The following is a 20,422-nucleotide window of genomic DNA, read 5'->3' on the forward strand; positions in this document are numbered from 1 at the left end:
TTTTTAACGCAAATGGTGTAGTATTTCATTACATTGGAAATCTTGTTATTTCAAGGACCTCTCCCCCCCCTCCCCCCGTGCAGTCGGACTTCTTTGTGCCACCTATACTACCTTCAGACAGTCAAACACAAGGACTGGACGTGATGAAAGCTGCAAGAGTAATAAGACTCCCTCACACAGTGAAAGTAAAATTATGTTCTACTACAATTTAAGTAATTTCAAATATTTATCGAAAATTGCGAAAAGAATGTAATATAAAGTAAAAATATCGCCACTCAATACTGTTATTTCAATATCGATATATCGGGGAAATGATATATATCAAAATCACTCTGGAAAAGGTATCAATATATCGATATTTTATCAACTGATCCGTTGGTGACGAGAGAGGCGGGGGTGGAGAGTTGGTGCAGGCACAGGCGATGTGCACGAACACACACGCACAGATCAGGAGGAAAGGTACATGCTTTGAGGGGTCATAGTGTTAGTGATTCTGAACAAAAAGCTTCACATGGACGTACGCCCTATTCCGAATAGTTTCCCAGACAGAATACATTTGATATCACTTCTGTACGTTTTTCTTGAACAACTTGAAAACCGCACCCTCCAGCGTAAACGTGTCGCAGTACAAAATTAAACTATATTAAATTTCCTACAAAAAAGATCCTATTCATTTTTTACTCTAGAACCAATGGTTTGTGCCAAGAGAGCACGAGAATGTTGAAAAACTCGATGGACGCGCATGCACTATAACTTAGTGGTTTAGTATTTTAAACATAGCTGCGCAACAGCAACGGTTCCACGTAATAGGATTAAAAACAGCCGACCAGTTGCAAAGGATAACTGGTTTACGTAGTTTTTGTAGGCCAATTTGAGGTTTACAATGTACCACAATAGTGTAGAGCAAGTTGAGCCAACTGTTTGATACGGGACACCTGTGGTCTGTCAAGTCGGAAAACTATCTCATGTCTGAATTGTCTGTATTATTGGTCTCTAACAGTACAAAACAGATGTAGATTACTTTATTGGCACTACTGCTGTAACTTACAGTTTAAGGTACACTTGTCTATGAATGTGGTTCGCTCTTTGCATACCACTTCCTGCAAGGCACAATGGACCCACAAATTAAGTGTCAAAAAGTCTTTATCACATCTCAGCTGTCTGTTATTTTTCTATAGCAGTAAAAATGACATACGGCTCCCTTTATTGACACTAGCGGTGTAACGTACGGGTTAAAATATCCATTACACCTAAAACACAGCTATGGACCCTCGAATTAATTGACACAACGCTATTTCCACCCCCCCCCCCCTCTCTCTCTCTCTCTCTCTCTCTCTGACACACAAACACACACACACACACTCACACACACACACACACACACACACACACACACACACACACACACCACACACATATATATATGGCAGCATGCCATACATCATGATGGTACAACGAGAAAAATCTCATTACCCCGAGCCCCAGTCAATAGACTGGGATCGTCGTGAGCATCGGATTCCGGGGGCTCACGGACATCATGAGAAGAATCGGAGCTTCTCAAACTCCCTCAAGACCAAACGCAAACACTACATCGGCACACTCAACGTGAACACACTGATGAAGACAGGAAAGATGAAGCAACTGACAGACACTCTCGAAAAATTTCAAATCAAAATATGTGCACTGCAAGAAACACGATTCACAGACGAAGACCATTTCAACACGGAGAATTTCAGAATATACAAAGGAAAACCATCGAGACAACTGAAAAACCTAAGGCTTTTTGGCACAGGATTTGCAGTACATAGGTCCATCACGGACAGCATAATCGACTTTTCGTCACCAAACGAAAGAATCAGCACCATCACAGTGAAATCAGCCAATAAATCCTACACAATAATCAACGCACATGCACCGACTAATGACTACAACAGGAAAAACCCGGACGAAATTGATGACTTCTGGACGACAATGGAAGAAACTATCAGAAAAATTCCTGCACATAGAGTCAAAATAATACTGGGAGACTTCAACGCTAAACTCGGAAAAGAAAAGATATACAGACATATCACAGGAAAACATACTCCACACAAGGACACCAACAAAAACGGAAAACATCTGATAGACTTTTGTAAAAGCCACGACCTCGCCATTATGTCAACAAAATTCAAGAAACCAACACGAAAACTTACCACATGGAAATTCCCAAGATGAAAGCAAAAACTACAAATCGACCACGTAACAGTCCAGAAAGACTCACAAAAAGAAATTTTGAACATAGACACCCGTAAAGCCTACTTCGACTCAGACCACCACCTACTACAGATCAGGATTCGTCTTTTGCCCAAGAAAAAGCTTCAGAAGAACAAAATTGTTAGACCAGATCCAGAATACGTTACTTTAAACCAGACACAAATATTACACAAAATTAAAATGGAGAAAACGACAGACTGGACACAACTTTCACGAAGAATCCGAGAGGCCATGAAACTAGCACAAGCACCACGCACACGGAAACACCGTTTTTGGAACCACACATGTGACCAAGCTATTGACCAACGAATCAGTGCATGGAAAAAATTTAGTTGCCATAAATCCCAAGAGAATTGGATGAACTTCTTGAAAACACAGAAGCAATCAAGCAAAATCATTCGCAGTGAAAAACGACGGTATAACAAACGGCGACTGACAGAGATCGAGTCGGACTTCATGAAGAACAATACAAGAAACTTCTACAGAACGTTCAGAGAAAATATGACTGGATATCAACCACCCAACTTGTGCTTCAGAAGACCGGATGGAACCCTAGAAACCAATACCAAAAACAATTGTGACATTCTGGCAAAGTACTTTGAAAAACTACTCAACACGGACCCCCCTATGGAAGAAATGAAGACAGAAACGAGCACATACAATCCAGATAGTGAACCTCCAACTCTAGAAGAAGTTAAAGAAATAATCAAGTCACTCAAGAATCGTAGAGCACCAGGAGAAGATGGCACCATCGCGGAAATCTGGAAGTTACAAGACCCAGAACTCACCAAAGACATCCACAGGATCTTGGAAGACATCTGGAAGACCATGAAAATTCCTGACGACTGGAAAACTGCCCTGATACACCCACTACACAAAAAAGGTGACAAGATTGACCCGAACAACTACAGAGGAATATCCCTACTACCGGTCACATACAAGTTCCTCTCTAAAGCTTTACTGAACAGACTAGAATGCCAGACCGACCACTTGATTGGGGAATACCAAGCAGGCTTCCGTAAAGGGCGGTCTTGTGCGGAACAAATTTGGAACCTGAAAATGATTTTACAACACAAACAGAACCTGATCATTACCTTTGTTGACTTCAAAAAGGCGTACGACTCTATCGACCGGAAAACTCTCTTCAAAATTCTAGCAGAATACAAAGTAGACAACAGAACACGGGCTATCATAGAGCAAACTTTAACCAACACGACCTCCAAAGTAAAGTTCTGTGGGGAACTATCAGAGTCCTTTGAAATTCGCACAGGTGTCCGACAAGGCGATGGCCCTTCACCTCTCCTTTTCAATCTGGTGTTAGATAAGGTCATAAAAGAATGGAAAACATCACAACAGGGGATAACCTTAGGAAACCTATAGATTAAATGCCTGGCTTTTGCAGACGATTTGGCGATTGTCACGAAAGGTATAAAGGAAACAAAAAACGCTATTGAAAAACTGCACGAAATCGCTTCCAAAACTGGACTACAGATCTCTTACGAAAAGACGCAGTTTATGAGCACAAAGAAACTCTCATCTCTGAACACAAAGTATGGCACGATTTACAAAACGGCAAACTTCAAATACCTCGGTGAAACACTACAAATGAGTGGACGTAACAGAGGCTCAAACGAAGAAAGAAAGACTAAACTGGACAAAGCATACAAAGTAGTGTGGAATCATTACAACAGGAAGTCTATCTCACAAAAAGCCAAATTACGCCATTACGACACGGTGGTGCTCCCCGAGGCACTATATGCAGCAGAGACCACAGTAATCCTAGGGCATACACGTATCAGACAATTAGAAAAAGCAGGACGGAAAATACTTAGGAAAATATTTGACGCAACTAACAACAATGGAATATGGATCAAGAAACCTACAGAGGAAGTGTACAAACATATGGAGACAATCACAGAAAAGATTAGAAAACGCAGACTACAATTCTATGGACACCTATACAGAATGCCACCACACAGGCTGACCAAACAGATCTTTGACTGGGTAACCACTAGAAACAACAAATGAGTGGCAGAGGTAGAAAACGACCTGAACCAACTCAACATAACAACAGACACAATAAACGACAGAATAAAATTCAGAAACATCATTAAGAAAAGTAAACTACATGAGGTACAATGTGACAAACTAACAGGCATAAAATGGACCGAAGAACGCAAGCAAGATCACAGCCAGAAGATGAAAGAAATATGGGCAACCAAAGAGGCAATCAAGATGAAGCCGAAGACACATAGCCGACAAAAAGCATAAACAGAGGACCGGAAACAGAAACACAGCGAGCGAATGAGGGAAGTTTGGGCAGCAAGGATGGCAGCAAAAGGAACTGGCCATGTAGTTTAGTCCAAATGCGCTCTTTAAAGGCAAAACACCAATAATATATATATATATATATATATATATATATATATATATATATATATATATATATATATATACTCACAGCCTTCACGACTGGGAAGATCCTTAATTCTGTGTGTCACTGAAAGTGCATATTTTGGTAACAGACAAGTGTAACTATGGAAACAGTAATGCTTACCTCATGTAGGTACAAAATGGTGGTTGTTGTACTTTCATTTATCCACTTTCAACTACTTTTCAAAATCATCATTCGTAAGAAACATGTAGATTATCATGAACAGGAGACTTTTTTAGAATTTTTTGACGGGATGTTGAATAAGAAAACAAATATTCTTGTACCAAATGTTTATTAATTTTTGAATGTGCATTACACACAGAAAACAATTCCTTCCCTACTTTTCGTTGATGTGCTGGCGATAGTATCGTGCTTCATTTTTAATATAATTTAAAGCTACATCCAAATAACCCTATTCTTTTTCTAACCAGTAATTCGATAAATACAAAGCAGGTATGCTCTCGATTTCTAATGCACATCTAATTTTTTTCATGTAGACTGTCTCTTTCATTCCCTTAACAATTAACTCAATTCATTCCTGCAATTTCTCTTGTCAATGGCACCCAGGAATTTTAATTTTGCCTTTTATTTCCTGCATTATATTACTGTTAAAGAAATCCACATCTTCTTGGCTGTATATTGCCAACTCTTCTTTTCAACATTCTTGCAGAGTTTCTGTACAGAACTTTAAGCTTACCAGTTTAGTAAAAGCGTGGTTGTTAAATGTAATTATTCTAGTCAGCCTTAAACTTCACAAATGGCTTTTCTGTTGCTAGAAGTACAGTATAAGTCCACCATATTTAGATACGATGTGACCTTCCTTTTGTCTGCAGCTCGTGGTCTTGCGGTAGCGTTCTCGCTTCCCGCGCACGGGGTCCCGGGTTCGATTCCCGGCGGGGCCAGGGATTTTCTCTGCCTCGTGATGACTGGGTGTTGTGTGTCTTTCATCATCATTTCATCCTCATCGACAAGCAAGTCGCCGAAGTGGCGTCAACTCGAAAGACTTGCAGCAGGCGAACGGTCTACCTGACGGGAGGCCCTAGCCACACGGCATTTACATGTTTTTACCTCCCTTTTAAAGCATATCCAAATGAGACTGCTGATTTATGAACAGATTTTTGTGTCTCCTTTAATACAGCAAAATTCCTCACAACCATCATTTTCTCCAACATAAACCACTTTCCTTTGGTATATACAGTAAATACTGACATTTTGTATCCCACAGTATCTCCATATATTGTGTTTAAAGTAATTTGTGAGCCTACTTTGCACATCTGCAGTGGTTTATGCCTCTTCCAATGTAAGTTTACATTCTTCCTCATGGCAAGTGTTTTCACCAAATAATTCACTCTGGGTTTTCCGACTTTGATCTTTTCTATTTCTATATTTTTGTGTGCCTAACATATAAACTGCACTTAAAGGAGTAATTTCTTTCATAGGGGATGATTTAAATCTGTGTGATACATTATTCTTTTCTTCAAGACATGCGGTAGAACATTATTTTTGGGAATTAATCCTAATTCTGCAATATCTGTTTTTGGCGGTGTTGTGGAGAACAGTGACCTAGATTGAGAGAATATATTCCTCCAGTTTTAGTATAACACTTTTATACTATACTTACATCATCTTTGTTGGAGTTGGTGTTAAGAATTTCCTTGTAGTTTGCAGATAAATAATTAGAGAAAAGGTAGACAGAATAAGGTTTATAATCTTTTCTCAGTCTTGATTGTCTGTAAGGTTTGCTTGTGCGCCAGTCAGCTTCCATATATTCTTGTTGCCCACCAGTGAACAAGATACAGAACAATGTCAAACACAGCACAGCAACTGTTCTGTAAACTGACTGGTAATTTACACCATTTAGAAGTAATTGGCAGAGAGTACAGTGAAGCCAATTGGAAATATTGTTTGTTGGAATTTAATACACCTAGACAGTCTTCTACCAGGTCATACACATATCCATTCTGTAATTATAAATCATAGCTTCCAGTCTGGTAATATCATTTTCTTTAGCCAAGTAGATGTAAAAGTTTCTTGTAGATGTCTTTCAGGACACATGTGAATAACATATGAATTTCTTATGTGTCTTTATTCTACAGTTGGCACTCATCCGCCTTAAACAATCTAATCCAACTCTATTATCAATTTTCACAACCACATCGATGTTTACTAGGTAGTCTCCTTGGACACAGAAGTCGTGGTATGATGTCAGGTAGTGTAGTGTGCGTACTGTAAGACCTTCAGTACACACACCATCAGATTATTTGACTTGTCGCTCTAGCGAAGTAGGCGAGTGTCAGCAATATGTCTCGTGGTCTTATCGTGGCGTGTTTATCTTCTGCCGTTAGGTCAGACGATAGAAATGCCACTTGCACGCTTAGAGTAGCAGATTGACTGTGACCAACTTTAAACAGAACTTGATTAATTTTCACACACATTTATTAAAATAATAAAAATCATAGAAATTACTTACCTTGGTTCTGGATGCTGTTTTCAATTGACAATCTGAAGTTCCTTTGGTCTTGGCACGTTAATCTGATATATCTCACATATCTCTGATCTTGACAAAGGGTCTATACATTTCTCTTCATGGCTATGTACAGGAATATGATAATCTTATTAGGCGCAGACTGAAACTTTACTATAGACTAATGCAGACTAATGCATACTGGTACAGACTGGTGCAGACAAACGCAGACTGATGCAGACTGACTAATCGGAGGCCTGTACACTCATTATAATACCTCGCGCGTCCAGGCATCACTGCGCGAGTGTGATCCGCGAGGAGAAAAGGTTCTACGTTAGCAGCAATCTCATTGGCTGCGTTACATATTAATACGCGGATCGGCGGAAGCAGAATTTGGTCCGTCTCTAAGACAGCACCATCTCGTAGTGCGGAGACGGACGGGCGCTGCGCCTGCGCTATTAAGCTTAGCGGGGCCCACTTTATTGGAAAAGTTGTGTACGTGCTGACTACGCGGAACTATGTACACAACAGGTAGTCACATATCTTCATTGTGTTAAAAATTCCAGCAAAGCACTGTATTGTATCCGCATCAGTAAGGTAATAGCCATTTACACACAGCTGCTGCAATATCCTAGCCAGCTCATACATTTGGGGAGGCATTTTACCATCAGGCAATTCCACTTTATATGGTATAGCCACAAGATTTTCATATTTCTTCCAAATCGTTTCCAATGCTTCCTTGCCAATTTTCTCAAGTATGTCTCTTACTGTGCCACTGTTGTTCTCATAGAGGGGAAATGGCGTTTCTTCCTTGACACTGTGTCTCGTCAAAATGAACTTCGAGATTTTACACCTATAAAATTGTTAAAAGCACTACACATTTCCTTCTCCAATAGTGAGGAACATCCCTTCTCTAACGTTGTTCTTGGCAGTCTGCTTGAACATAGGATCCAGCCATCATAATGTTGCTGTAAAATGTTTCTGTAATGGGAGTAAATACATTTAAATTCTGCTTGCAAAGGAGCATGCCATTTTTGTTGTTATTTACAGGGTGTTTCAAAAATGACTGGTATATTTGAAACGGCAATAAAAACTAAACGAGCAGCGATAGAAATACACCGTTTGTTGCAATATGCTTGGGACAACAGTACATTTTCAGGCGGACAAACTTTCGAAATTACAGTAGTTACAATTTTCAACAACAGATGGCGCTGCAAGTGATGTGAAAGATATAGAAGACAACGCAGTCTGTGGGTGCGCCATTCTGTACGTCGTCTTTCTGCTGTAAGCGTGTGCTGTTCACAACGTGCAAGTGTGCTGTAGACAACATGGTTTATTCCTTAGAACAGAGGATTTTTCTGGTGTTGGAATTCCACCGCCTAGAACACAGTGTTGTTGCAACAAGACGAAGTTTTCAACGGAGGTTTAATGTAACCAAAGGACCGAAAAGCGATACAATAAAGGAACTGTTTGAAAAATTTCAACGGACTGGTAATGTGACGGATGAACGTGCTGGAAAGGCAGGGCGTCCGCGTACGGCAACCACAGAGGGCAATGCGCAGCTAGTGCAGCAGGTGATCCAACAGCGGCCTCGGGTTTCCGTTCGCCGTGTTGCAGCTGCGGTCCAAATGACGCCAACGTCCACGTATTGTCTCATTCTCCAGAGTTTACACCTCTATCCATACAAAATTCAAATGCGGCAACCCCTCAGCGCCGCTACCATTGCTGCACGAGAGCCATTCGCTAAAGATATAGTGCACAGGATTGATGACGGCGATATGCATGTGGGCAGCATTAGGTTTACTGACGAAGCTTATTTTTACCTGGACGGCTTCGTCAATAAACAGAACTGGCGCATATGGGGAACCGAAAAGCCCCATGTTGCAGTCCCATCGTCCTTGCATCCTCAAAAAGTACTGGTCTGGGCCGCCATTTCTTCCAAAGGAATCATTGGCCCATTTTTCAGATCCGAAACGATTACTGCATCACGCTATCTGGACATTCTTCGTGAATTTGTGGCGGTACAAACAGCCTTAGACGACACTGCGAGCACCTCGTGGTTTATTCAAGATGGTGCCCGGCCACATCGCACGGCCGACGTCTTTAATTTCCTGAATGAATATTTCGATGATCGTGTGATTGCTTTGGGCTATCCGAAACATACAGGAGGCGGCGTGGATTGGTCTCCCTATTCGCCAGACATGAACCCCTGTGACTTCTTTCTGTGGGGACACTTGAAAGACCAGGTGTACCGCCAGAATCCAGAAACAATTGAACAGCTGAAGCAGTACACCTCACCTGCATGTGAAACCATTCCGCCAGACACGTTGTCAAAGGTTTCGGGTAATTTCATTCAGAGACTACGCCATATTATTGCTACGCATGGTGGATATGTGGAAAATATCGTACTATAGAGTTTCCCAGACCGCAGCGCCATCTGTTGTTGAAAATTGTAACTACTGTAATTTCGAAATTTTGTCTGCCTGAAAATGTACTGTTGTCCCAAGCATATTGCAACAAACGGTGTATTTCTATCGCTGCTCGTTTAGTTTTTATTGCCGTTTCAAATATACCGGTCATTTTTGAAACACCCTGTATGTTACCAATGTCAGTAACAAGATTGTCCAGGTTCTCCAGTAATAACCACAAACCAAAGCATTCGTTGGTTGTCTTGTCTTCTTCCTTAATAGCTAAAGAAGGTTATCTTGACAGTTTGAACTATTTTGAAGTGTAAAACAGCTGCAGCTATCAGAACTTCTTATATGGTCTAAAGATCCTGTTACATGACCACGATTTCACTTCTGGTTATGACTACTAAAGTTTGGAAGGTTACTAGGTAGTGCTCCTCAGGTCTCACGCCAAGTTCCACATACATAACTCGGTGCATCGCGTCACATAATGTTGATTCTACATTTTACTATCTGATACATATATTGACGTTTGGTGAAAAGTAGTTGAAAGTGTATCGTTGGAAGCATAGCTACCATCATTTCAGACCAGCTTGAACTATACGTGTTTTGTACTGTTGTGGAACAATAATACAGACAATTTAGATATGGAATAACAGTGTGACAAATAATTTGAGGATCTACTGTGCCTTGCACCAAGTGAGGTGCAAAGATTGAACTACAGTCGTCGCTAAGTCTACATGAACCTGTAAGTTACATCAGTATTGTGAATAAAGTGAACTACGTGTGTTTCGTGGTTCTATAGAAGAATAATTCAGATAATTTAGACATGAAAATAACACTGTGGCACGGAATTTGTGGGTCCATTGTGCCTTGCACAAAGTAGGTTCAAATGGTTCAAATGGCTCTAAGCACTATGGAGCTTAACATATGAGGCCATCAGTCCCCTAGACTTAGTACTACTTAAACCTAATTAACCTATGGACATCACACACATCCATGCCCGAGGCATGGATGCGACCGTAGCAGCAGCGCGGTTCCGGACTGAAGCGCCTATAACCGCTCGGCCACATCGGTCGGCCCAGAAATTAGGTACAAAGATGAAACAACACTCATATCTGGGCACTAAATGGGGTACAGAAAATAAGATGGCCATTTCTAAGGGGTGCATACTGATTGTCTATTTCGTTTTTAATGGCCAGAAAACACTGAACTGTAAGTGGAAGACCGGCCCGTGTGGCCGAGTGGTTCTAGGCGCTTCAGTCTGGAACCGCGTGACCACTACGGTCGCAGGTTCGAATCCTGCCTCGGGCATGGATGTGTGTGATGTTCTTAGGTTGGTTAGGTTTAAGTAGTTCTGAAGTTCTATGAGACTGATGACCTCAGGGAAGAACAAAAAGAAGTGTGGCTTAAGAAAGAATTGCAAAATGTGATTGGGAGAGCAAAAAATGTGCATACGTGTGTAACTGCACATGTGCCAACTCCCATTCCCCCCCCCCCCCCCCACCTCTCTCTTCGCCACCTAACGTGCTCCTGCACGCAGGCAGCCTAGGCGTCTGATGCAGCAAGCACGTGTATTGCGGTGCAGAAGCACCGTAGATATACCATTTACATTTAATGATCCATCTAGTAGTTCTTTCTAATTCAACAGAAAAGTTTTATTTACTGTATCGCAGATTTCAGCTCTGTTTATCTTCAAGTTCTGGAAAACGTTAATTTTTAGTTCAGTACCTGAGATGCCAACTAGTGGACGTCACATAGCAGATAACCAGTTTTTACTGTTTACTAGTTTCGCTCATAAGCATTTTTCTGGCCCTTGTTGAGTGGGTGGCAAGAAAAATCGTTTACAAACATTAACTACCAACTAACACTACAAACAATCCGAAATCCGCAGATGATTCTGTCGACGACCGGTAACATTCAGTAGTATGTATATTGCCCCCTCTATCATCATGTCTCCTGAACGTTCCAGGACGGTTAGGTTCTCTGCGCAACACGATCTCGAGACTGTACGAGGCATGCACTAGGGACTGTGGGGTTCAGATCCTGCTTATACGCGGGCCATTTCATTTGTGCCATATGTACTATCTACAGAGTCTCGCCAAATTGGCTGACGCTGTCGTCCACGAAAAAGAAGTCACGTGGTAAAACGGGCCTACCTTCTCTCTGTCTGTACCCTTCCAGCTGTTGTTTGACTCTGTCATACTATTTCTATTCATAGCAGAAGTAGCATATTTTTTAAATTATTATTAATAGTAGAAATAGCTATGCTGATGGGAAGCAGTATTATGTAGGATAAAATTAAGTATTAATATGTTTTGCATAATTTGTGTAAGAATCAATACTACAGCCTGTGTTGAACTTGTAGCTACCAGTCTATAATGGAGCGGAATAAATTAAAAAATAATGTACTTCTACCACGACTATTATGGTAAAGACAGATTTATATAACTTTGTGTAGCTTGGAAACCAATTTTACGATAGCTCTACCTACGATTAGCAATTATGAATGAAATCAGCGTATACCCACATTGTATATAATACAATGATAACTAGGTCACAGTGTACTGTCACTGTTAATATGAAAGTGAGATTATCTGTATGTACTGCAACCATGTACATCCACGATCACTTTTACAAAACACTGACTACAATTAAATACATGGTGGTTCTAATTAAAGTTACACTTCCAAACCGCTGTAGAAATAACTCGACTGGTCAGCGTGACGTCAAATTGCAACGGAATATTATCGGAGAAGGGGGAAAACGTATGGCAGAAGAAAAATAAATAGCTACAAAATGTAGCAATAGATGGGGCTTTAAGCATCATAATTTAATAGTGGTCGACCACAAATGACAAATGAATCATACAACAATGTGTAAGGGGCACATTTGACGTTAAACAAACTGTACTACTCAGCGAGCATGAATGTACAGGTGTGATACTGTTAATTATGTAAGCCCATACACCACGGCAATGTCATATCGCATCGGATTGAAAAAATCAGGTTATAACTGTCCAGAGGCCAAAAACGGCATAAAAAGCATCAATGAAAATCAAATCGGATTATTAATTTCGGTTTCGTTGGCACAAAACATGTTCAGTATGCTGTCCACCGCGTTCTGCAACAAGTGGAAATCGAGAAACAACATGTTCCACAACTGATCGAAGTGTTTCTGGGGTCATGTTCAGAATGTGTTGCGCAATGCGTGCCTTCGGTGCAGCTGAGTTTGCAATTAGAACACTGAACACAACATCTTTTAGACAGCAGGTGATCGGGACGGCCAGGCTGTAGGGAAATGGCGGGTGATAATTCTAGCATTTCCAAAATGGCGCTTCAGCAGCTGCTTGAGTGGATTTGCAATGTGCGGAGGTGCGCCATCTTGCACAAAATGATCCAATCCCCACATCCACACTGTTGGAGAGCTGGAATGACGTGGTCGCGCAAAAGCCACTCATAGCGCTTACCAGTGACGGTACAGGTAACAGGACCGGAAGCACCTGGCTCTTTGAAAAAATATGCCCGAAACCCGCACCACACAGTGACCTTTTCAGGATGAAGTGGTACTGGTTCATTTGCGTGTGGATTTTCCGTTGTGTATTGACATATCCTGTCAGATGGAAGTGGGCTTCGTCTGTGCAGAAAATCTTCTACGGCCAATCATCGTCCGCTTCCAAGCGAGCAAGAAATTCTAAAGCAGATCTCTCTTGCTGGCAGGTCAACAAGAAACGACTCGTGCACATTTTGAATGGACAGCAAAGAAGAGTGTTTCGTACGATTTTACGCAACGTGCTCACGGGGATGTCGAATGTTCGCGCAATTCTCCGTGCACTACACGTTTGTACCCCACCACTCGTCTCCTGCATTGCTGTGGCCACAACTTCCTCTGACGTCGAATCAATTCGTTTCCTGCCTCTACCAGCTTGCACACCAAAAGAACCCGTCTTTTCGTATTTCCGAATCATTTTCTCCCGACCCACGGTAGTCATCGGACCAGCGCCTTTTTTCAAACCCTTCAGTGTCCGGAACTTCTGTAGAGCGACGTGCGCACAGTCATCATTGTTGTAATACAGCTTTACAAGCAGAGCGCGATCCTGCATGGCGAACGTCGCAGACGCGAAAGGATTAAAAGCTGTGTACCCGACGTGTTTATACCAACTTCAATGAGTTGTGCGCATGGCAGATGTTTTCATTTACGTATTCTAACACATACAGCGCCATCTATTGATCAATTTTCACACTGTTTTTTTCTTCTGCCATACGTTTTCCCCCTTCTCCGATAGTATTTCGTTGCAATTTGACATCATTCTGACCAGTGGCGTTATTTCTACAGCGTTTTGAAAGTTTAATTATAATCACTCTGTACATATGAATACACAAATACTATAACATCTACTGTAGAACTGACTGCTGTGGGGCTAAATGTTCATTATTGCAAATGTATATACAGAAAAGCACTAGAGTAATGTCTTATGTGGGTGTTACGCACTGAGACAGTAAAGAGAGATGCTTTGCTAATCAGTGTTAGCAGATCGGTGTAACGAAGGTCAGTTCGATCCTAATGACAAAATGTTAATTTTGAACAGTCTAGTAGCATGTGATGATGCAAATTGTAACTAGAGTTAAATTAATTGTAGTACTGATTAGTATTAGAATGCAGTGAATGTTAAATAGCACTTCTGTATCAAGTCTCAATGTTGCTGTCATCTAAGTAAAATTCTGCTTTACATTTCACAATAAGGTTTGTTTGCTATCTGACATGTTCAAACAAAAACTACTGTCGCTTTTAACTTCTTTACAGTTTCGTCTACTTCTTTATATCTTCTGATGGTAAAGTTCTGGCCGCGACAAAAATTGATGCGTGTGTGTGAATGTAATTAGCAGGCTATGGAAACCAGTTAGTTCTCGTCTTAGGGGTGCTAAAACTGCTCTTTCAGCGTAATACACTTGAAAGCACCGTTCTGTAGGGAAGTTTTTTTATGACACGACAACAAAGTGACGACTGATGGTTGACATTACCTACCTCATGAAAGAAGTTCTCTGGAGTCAGCGTTCTAGTTTTCTTGGAGACAGCTGGAATGTGGTAATGGCAATCTTGTTGACTAACTAAATAAGTGATGAAATCCAAATAAAAGTTCACAACTGTTCCTGCGCATCATATCATGGCAAGAGACAATATAAATAAAACTTTAAAAGGTTTCGAAGACGTGCGGGGAGGAATTCGTCGGGTCAGTGAATTCAGCGGCACTGATTTAGTACTTCCAACAAAAACGACAGCAAACCGTCAGTTTATTATTTCACTCAAAATTAATTGATTGGAAGCTTGGCCCTACCACTGTTAAAACACAGTTTTAAAAGAAATAGTTCATAGTTAGACGGACAGAACACTATCAGTCGACTTCCGTTTGCAAGTCCATAAAACGGTAAAATCTCACAGTCTCTTTGCTGCCAGGATAACACGAAAACATTCCAGTTTGTTGATCAAAGAGCTCACGGTGGATTTGGGTTCTACTGAGCTGATTGCTTGGGGCTACTGATTGTTTGACATAGTTCGATTTATTCTTCTTATCTTCCAAATCTTCTTGTTTGTCGCTTCTTCTCTCTTCTCCGAAATCATCAACAATTTCGATTCCTCTTCTGAGATGACTTCCGAAAAATAGAGTCTTCTTCCTGAAATATCCTAATTTGAGCCAAACAACGGTGCCACAATCGTCTTCTGGAATGTTCCATGTTCGACTTTCCTCTCCAGATAAAATAACGGCATTCCCCGTCTCACAACACTGTCCCTTATTTCTTCCAAACTTCTTCTCTTTTAACCACTACTGAAACTGATTGTCCTTCTACAAATTAATTAAATTTCTATCAAAATTACTCCATACTCACGTACCGATCATCATAATACTGCCGAGTCCCGTCCTGAACTAATTTGCTCAAGACTGCCATTTCCTCTCTTTCATACTGTTGTTGTACAGTTAAAAATATTCCCTATCGGGCCGAAGCTTCCAGAACTACACGGACAAAATACATAGGTGCACTAAAAATAATATTAGTACTCACGTAACATTACTAACTAACATACCAATTTCTCGTTACAAGTTAACATACAAAAAACACAAAAGATAAATTTACAAGGAAGAAAATATGAGGTGTGGTTATGAAATAATGGAACTGATGTTATCAAGAGTAACTAAGCAAGCACCAAAGATGAACGACCTGTAGTTGTGAATCGTGAAGCCTTCTCAGTAGAATGTAGCATATCTGGTGTCTGTAGATAAAGCAGTGTCGCCGTGGTCTTCGTTGGATTAAGAACCGTTATTTTGTTTCGCCAGAGAAATTATAATTGTAACAATGGAGCAACGAACTGTGGTGAATTTTCACATGTGGCAAAAACTGCTACTAAAACCAACATTTTACTAAAAGAAGTGTACGGTGAAGATTTTTTATCACGTTCGCGAGTTTTTGAGTGGCTTAGGCATTTCCAAGATGGCCGAGAATGGCGTTGAAGATGACTCACGCCCGGGACGGATGAAAATATCAAAATAGTAGGTGATCTGATTCGATCTGAACGTCATTTGAGTATTCGATCAATTGCTGAAACTATAGGAATTGACAAAGCATGCATAAGGTGAATTTTACATAACGAATATAATATGAGAAAAGTGTGTGCGAAACTGCTGCCGAAAATTCTCACGATCGAACTAAACGAAGGTAGCGAAAATGTTCGCACTGAAACTTTGAATACCACTGAAAACGATCCTAATTTTCTGGAGAGAATAATAGTATGTGAAGAATTTTGGTTTTTCACTTATGACCCAAAAACTAAGGGGTAGTTCATGAATTTGAAGGACCCAACTTCACCGAGAGCGTAAAAACTTCGAATGAGCAAACCACGATTGAAAGATATGATGATTGTTTATCTCGATATTCATGGAAATGAGTATCTCCACAGGGTTCCTGAACGACAAACTATATTAATACCTTGAGGTTCTTGCTCAACTCCGAGACAAAATAAGAAAAAGACGACCCGAATTGTGGAAGAACAGGTCTTGGGTTCTACATCAAGAAAGCACACCACCTCATTCCGCAATGTCTGTTGGGAGATTTCTAGGGAAATACAGCATCACACACTACTGGCCATTAAAATTGCTACACCACGAAGATGGCGTGCTACAGACGCGAAATTTAACCGACAGGAAGAACATGCTGTGGTATGCAAATGATTTGGTTTTCAGAGCATTCACCCAAGTTGGCGCCAGTGACGACACCTACAACGTGCTGACATGAGGCAAGTTTCCAACCGATTTCTCATCCAAAAACAGCAGTGACCGGCGTTGCCTGGAGAAACGTTGTTGCAATGCCTCGTGTAAGGAGGAGAAATGCGTACCATCACGTTTCCGACTTTGATAGAGGTCTGATTGTAGCCTATCGCGATTGAGGTTTATCGTATCGCGACATTGCTGCTCGCGCTCGTCGAGATCCATTGACTGTTAGCAGAATATGGAATCGGTGTGTTCAGGAGGGTGATACGGAACGCCGTGCTGGATCCCAACGGCCTCGTATCACTAGCAGTCGAGATGACAGGCATCTTATCCGCATGGCTGTAACGGATCGTGCAGCCATGTCTCGATCCCTGAGTCAACAGATGGGGACGTTTGCAAAACAACAACCATCTGCACGAACAGCTCGACGACGGTTGCAGCAGCATGGACTATCAGCTCGGAGACCATGGCTGCGGTTACCCTTGACGCTGCATCACAGACAGGAGCGCCTACGATTGTGTACTCAACGACGAACCTGGGTGCACGAATGGCAAAACGTCATTTTTTCGGATGAATCCAGGCTCTGTTTACAGCATCATGATGTCGCATCTGTGTTTGGCGACATCGCGGTGAACGCGCATTGGAAGCGTGTATTCGTCATCGCCATACTGGCGTATCACCCGGCGTGATGGTATGGGGTGCCATTGGTTACACGTCTCGGTCACCTCTTGTTCGCATTGACGGCACTTTGAGCAGTGGACATTACATTTCAGATGTGTTACGACCCGTGACTCTACCCTTCATTCGATCCCTGTGAAACCCTACATTTCAGCAGCATAATGCACGACCACATGTTGCAGGTCCTGTACGGGCATTTCTGGATACGGAGAATGTTTGACTGCTGCCCTGGCCAGCACATTCTCCAGATCTCTCACTAATTGAAAACGTCTGGTCAATGGTGACGAGCAACTGGCTCGTCACAATACGCCAGTCACTACTCTTGATGAACTGTGGTATCGTGTTGAAGCTGCATGGCCAGCTGTACCTGTACATGCCATCCAAAGTCTGTTTGACTCAATGCCCAGGCGTATCAAGGCCGTTATTACGGCCAGAGGTTGTTGTTCTGGGTACTGATTTCACAGGATCTATGCACCCAAAGTGCGTGAAAATGTAATCACATGTCAGTTCTAGTATAATATATTTGTCCAATGAACACTCATTTATCATCTGCATTTCTTCTTGGTTTAGCAATTTTAATGGCCAGTAGTGTAGCTTTAGACCACTCACGTTATTCGCCTGACGTAGCACCATGTGACTTTTATCAATTCCCCAAGGTGTAACCTGCATTAAAAGGAACAAGACTTCAGTCCATTAAAGCAGTGAAAGAAAAACCTGCACGCCTCATCAAGGATCTCACGGAGGATGACTTCCAGCACTGTTTCCGTCAATGAAAAATTCTCATGGATCGTTGTAGGGATAGAGGAGGGGAGTATACTGAGGGCGCCAATAATTAAATGTGTACGTTTTTGAAATAAAATGTTTTATGGCTCTAGTCTCCTTATTTTATATCCACACCTCGTATGTACATAGCAAGGTGTGCCGTTCAGCAGTTCCCAATCTGCCCAACTTTGAATTTTGCTGCGGCCGCGCTCATGGGGTAGCGATATGCACTTACGCAGACGGCGCTAGTATCACCTACACAAGGTGTAAAACGACAGTGCATTGGCGGGGTTGTTATTTGTACTCAGGTGATTCATGTGAAAGAGTTTCCGACGTGATTATGGCCACACGACGTGAATTAACAGACTCTGAACGCGGATTGCTGGAAGAATGGGACATTCCATTTCTGAATCCATAGTGTCAAAAGCGAGGTCTTCACTTAACGACTGAGAGCAGCGGCGTTCGAATAGAGTTGTCAGTGCTCACAGACAAACAACACTGCGTGAAATAACAGTAGGGATCTATGCAGGACGTCCGATGAACGTATCCGTTAGGACAGCGGGGTGAAATTCGACGTTAATGTGCTATGGCAGCAGTCGATCTACGCGAGTGCCTTTGCATACAGCACGACATCGCCTGCAGCGCCTCTTCTGGGCTCGTGGCCATATCGGTTGGACCCTAGATGACTGGAAATGCGTGGCCTGGTCAGATGAGTCCCGATTTCAGTTGGTACGAGCTGATGGTAGGGACTGAGTGTGGCGCAGATCCCACGAAGCCATGGATCCAAGATATCAACAAGTCACTATGCAAGCTAGTGGTGGCTGTGTAATGGTGTGGGATGTGTTTACGTGGAATGTACTGGGTCCTGTGGTCCAATAGAGCCGGTCATTGACTGGAAATGGATTTGTTCGGTTACTTGGAGTCCGTTTGCAGCCATTTTACAGAGATTTTAATGGATGACAATTCGCCATTTCACCGGCCCACAATTGTTCGCGATTGGTTTGAAGAACCTTCTGGACAATTTGAGCAAATGATTTGGCCACGCAGACCGTCTGAGACGAGTCCCGTGGAACAATTATGGGACATAATCGAGGGGACAGTTCGTGCACAGGATCCTGCTGCAGCAACACTTTCGCAATTATGGACGGCTATAGAAGCAACAGGGCTCAATACTAAAGTAGGGGACTTCCAACAACTTGTTAAGTCCTACCCACGTCGAGTTGCTGCATTACGCCGAGCAAAAGGAGGTCCAACACGATATTAGGTGGTATACCACGATTTTTGTACCTTCAGTGTACATCATACTCCGCAAACCACGTAACGATGTGTAGCGGAGAGTACTTCTGGTACCACTACTGGTCCTCCCTTCCCTGTTCCAGTCGCGAATGGCGCGTGGGATGCATCACTGTGGACAAGTCTCCGAGTTAGCTCTAAGCTCGCGAATTTTCTTGTCGCCACCATTTCGCGAGATGTATGTGGGAGGAAATAATATGTTGTCCGACTCTTTCTGGAAAGTACTCTGGCCGGCCGGGGTGGCCGAGCGGTTCTAGGCGCTACAGTCTGGAACCGCGCGACCGCTACGGTCGCAGGTTCGAATCCTGCCTCGGGCATCGATGTGTGTGATGTCCTTAGGTTAGTTAGGTTTAAGTAGTTCTAAGTTCTAGGGGACTGATGACCTCAGCTATTAAGTCCCATAGTGCTCAGAGCCATTTGAAACATTTTTCGAAAGTACTCTCTCTAAATATCTATAGGAAATATGTCCGTGATGCTCGATGCCTCTCACGTAACGTCTGACACTGGAGTTAGTTGAGCATCCCTGTAACGCTCTCGCACCGACTAAACGAATGCGTGACGAAACTCGCCTCCATCCCTTGGCTCTCCTCTATCTCTTCTTGTAAGATGAACAATACTCAAGAATCGGTCGAACAAGCGTCTTGTGTGCGACTTCCTTCATGGATGAATTATAATTCCTTAAGGTTCTTCCTATGAATCTCAGTCCGGAAAGTGCTTTTCTTACTATTTGTTTTATGTAGTCATTCCGTTTAAGGACACTCTGTATAGTTAGTCCTAAATAATTTACGATAGATACTGTTTCCAGCAATTTGTCATCAATAGTGCAGTGCATTAGTGGACTTTTTTTTTCCTCCCTGTATATGCGCAGT

General features: G+C 42.1%; 1 non-coding gene across 1 annotated transcript; it reads left to right on the forward strand.

Annotated features, from left to right (window-relative positions):
- The first annotated feature begins 10,789 nt into the window (after positions 1–10,789).
- Trnas-gga (transfer RNA serine (anticodon GGA)) lies at positions 10,790–10,873 on the forward strand. The gene is given in 2 exon segments: positions 10,790–10,829; positions 10,839–10,873. It is a non-coding gene; the product is annotated as a tRNA-Ser (tRNA).
- The last annotated feature ends 9,549 nt before the right edge of the window (positions 10,874–20,422 follow it).

Source organism: Schistocerca serialis, chromosome 1 (genome assembly GCF_023864345.2).
Source record: "Schistocerca serialis cubense isolate TAMUIC-IGC-003099 chromosome 1, iqSchSeri2.2, whole genome shotgun sequence".
Classification (NCBI taxonomy): Eukaryota; Metazoa; Arthropoda; class Insecta; order Orthoptera; family Acrididae; genus Schistocerca; species Schistocerca serialis.